Raw genomic sequence first — 3,622 nt, 5'->3', positions numbered from 1 at the left:
CCTGGGTGTGGTCTCCTCCTGATGAGATCCACCTGGAAAAGGGGGGGCAAGGACACCTTTGCTAGCTGGCTGCCAGCCTGCTGAAGAGGAGCAGGGGAGGGAGGTTACAGGCCACAGTTAAGTGAGGCAGTGGTGGAGAGGTCTGAAAGTGGGTGGTGCAGGGTGACGGGAGCAGGGGAAACCTCAGGAGCGATAAAACAGGGCAGGCCGAGGCCCATCTCAAGTGTCTGTACACAAACACACGAAGCATCATTGGAGTAACTGAGATGTGGTGGGCCAGCTTGTGTGGCTGAAGTGCTGCTATGGAAAATCCGGCAGGGAAGGTGGGCAGGAGGAGGAGATGTGAAGGAGCAGCCTGAATGTACATGGAGCTGAGAAGTGCTCCAGGCTGGTGGAGAGCCTGTGGAGCAAGGCCAGAGGAGAGGCCTGATGGGTGTGGGGTTTGTTAGTCCGGTTCCCAAACAATTCAGTACTTGTGTTTCTAGAGTCACAGGTAAAAGGAATCCTTCAGGTTTTGTGCCAGGTAATTGGTAATATAGCGTTAGAAATGCATTAAGAACACTGGGCATTTGTTCTGGAAAAATAAAACTGTTTATGAATGTTTTGTTTTACTGATCTCTTATTTTTTCCCAGTGTAATCAATGGTGAATATATTTAGAGGTGTTTTTCCAGCAGTATCTTGCAGGCTGTACCGATTAGATACAGCAATTCATTTAGAAAGTCCCTTGCTCTTTGTAGAGGCTAGATAAAGCACTGAAGGTTTTTTGTGTATTTACCATGATACTATTTGTCTCATACCCTTTTTTGTGTTAATTTGAAGCATTTATTCATATTCATTCTCCAGCTTGCTGTCTGCTGTTGCAGTCTGAGCTCAGCAGATGACTCTAACCTCCGCTTTAAGGGTATTAAGAATCCTGCGCTAACTTTAAACCACGCTGGTGTTTCTGTGGCTGCAGTATAAATGGATGTGCGATAGATAGATATCTCTGTTCCTGTTCAGTGCGGTGCTAAAAAGTCTTGGATACTATTAGACCAAAGCTGTAAAGGGCAGGACGCTTGGTTCATGCTGAGCCAGAACTATATCTTTCAGGTGCATTTGGAGATTTTAGTACAGAATGGCTGAAGTTAGGCCTAAGTAGTTTCCTGAATGAGAGCACAACGGTTCCGAAGCAATTGACAAGGCGGTTCCTTTGAAAGGACGACCAAGTGGGTGAACGAGGAAAAAATTCATGCAATGGCCACTGAAATGCCATACTGTTTTGCTGATCTTTGGCAGTATTCATGAAAGTGTGGGGGGACGAATGAGCAAACCATTTGGAGAATCTTAAGAGAAAGATTGTATCCCTTGCTGTATTGATTTCCCTTTTAATGATAGAAGTCTCCTAAGTATCTTGATTCTTAGATTTTATGTATTTTGGTCTCCTTCCTTAATTAAATGTTGAAGGAAATTGATGAGAAGCAACTTACTGTTTTATTCTGGGTCAAGTGCTGTTTCAATCAGGTTGATCCAAAACAGATTTGTTTTGTGTTTTATTGTTTTCTAGCTGTCCAACAAACTAGAATATTGCTGATTCACTAGCTTTTCTTTTCACCTCTGCGCCAGGAATATTTACATATGTAAGTCTTTTTTAAAAAAATTCCTTGAAACTTAGATATTTTTGCCCTTACTATGAAAATATTTTGGGGGAAAAAAAAATCTGAATTTAGATATATTGTTACCTTCTGCTAATTCTGAAAACATTAACAGGTGAAAATAAGCTTGCTTTTGTAACATTAGTTATTGTGATACTTAAGTATAGAGAGACCTCCCCACAGTTATATTTTTTCAGAGTTTTGTGCTATTACTGGAACTAAATTATTCATATAAAAAGGATGATTGATCAAACACAAGCTACTATAATGTGAGGGCTAGAACAAGGTCAAACTTATTTTACAGGTATATGAAAACTAATAAAATCAGTAAATTGCACATGCAGACAGTTATTTCCACTCATGAATATCATTGTTTTCATTGTTATATTTTATAGCCAGTTTTCCAGTTCTGACTTTCTCATAGACTGCAGCGTGCATTTATTCATCCTGGCCTGTAAGCACTTTACAGAATATTTATTAATGGTAATATTAAACCCAGGTCCTCAGTTATACACTCCTATATCACTCAAGATTGGTATAAACCTCTTGCAATATCTTGACATGTCAAGTAAAGATTATACTGGTTCAGTGATCTCTCTCCCAAGTACAAGCAATCTGTTCTCAGCTACATAATTCACAAAAAATTTAGAGCCAACAGAATAATAATCATGAGTCGTTTATGTGGTGAATTTCCCAATCAGCTGTGGTATAAATAACTTATGTATGAATTTCAACATAGCATGCATTACCATTCCTAAACAGTGATTACATCTTGTTGGAGAATCTGGGGACTCCAAATGTGTAATAAAGCAAGTACAATTTAGGACAGGTCAGACAGAAGCTTTATTAACGATGATCATCGTGAGAGAACGGTCGGACAGCATCTCCCCCCTGCTGCCCTGTTCTCTGCCAAGTGATTGCAAACCCAACCTATATCCTGTGTCAGAGAAAGAAGAAAGAGGCGAGGAAAACCAATAATTTCAATGCTAACAAAGCCAGGTATCCACCCCTGGGGGGGATGGACTCCTTAAGTAGCTTGCTAACTGCCACCATTCTAAGGAATCAAACAGTAAATAACATGACAATGTGGAGAGAGGGCTCTTGGTGGAGCCCGGCGTGGCACACCCAGTATTATCTTGGCTCAGAAGTGAGGAGTTGGAAACAATCACAGACTGTTAGCTTTTAGGCGAAGGGAATCTTCCTTTAGTAAAGATAACTTTTTTTTTCCTGCTGCATGTGTGATAGGGATTGACTGTGGTGGTAAAATTATTATTTATGATTGAGAGGTCTGGCTAAGAAGTGCTGCAATAAGTGGATTGAAATGATGTCACGCAACTTTCCTGACCAATGGCACAGACAACGCTGCTTGAGGAATTAAGATGAAGAATTTAATCTTTTGCACTATAATTAACAGCAAAGAACAGCAAATACGAAAATGCGTGTCATGAGTTTTGTATCAGGTTAGATGGCAATGCAGACTGCTTCCTGATGCTCGGTTTAGTAGGGACACTGTCTGTTCTGGCCTCATTATGCTTTCAGATCCTGCTTGGCACGTGCTAGAAAAATACAATTGTGCACAGTTATAAAGAGAATACATGCACTTATAGGGGATATTTGCTAATGCATCAAAGAAACCCACGTCAATTTGTTAATCAGAGCAGGGACATTACAGGTCCCAAATCTGGAGCGAAAACATTTTGTGATTGGGGGTGGGAGTAACATTCTTGTCCTCTTATCTTTGTCATTGTCACAAGCAGATTCGATTACCTGAATTCTCTTAATGCTAATTATCTGCTTGTATCTGACCCCTCCCGTTAGTTCATCCTTGAAACAGGGGGCCAATGCAATGTATCATTACTCCTTATCTCAGCTTACTGCTGTGACCTTTGCAACAAATTGTTAATCAATTGCTTGCAGTTGCACATCAGTAGCATTCTTCAGATATGTAGAAGTTCTTCCCCATCCGTCTGGGATTTCTTCCTATTGTCTA

Source organism: Pygoscelis adeliae, unplaced genomic scaffold, assembly GCF_000699105.1.
Source record: "Pygoscelis adeliae isolate BGI_AS28 unplaced genomic scaffold, ASM69910v1 Scaffold85, whole genome shotgun sequence".
Taxonomy (NCBI): domain Eukaryota; kingdom Metazoa; phylum Chordata; class Aves; order Sphenisciformes; family Spheniscidae; genus Pygoscelis; species Pygoscelis adeliae.
Note: the sequence above shows the minus strand (reverse complement) of the source record.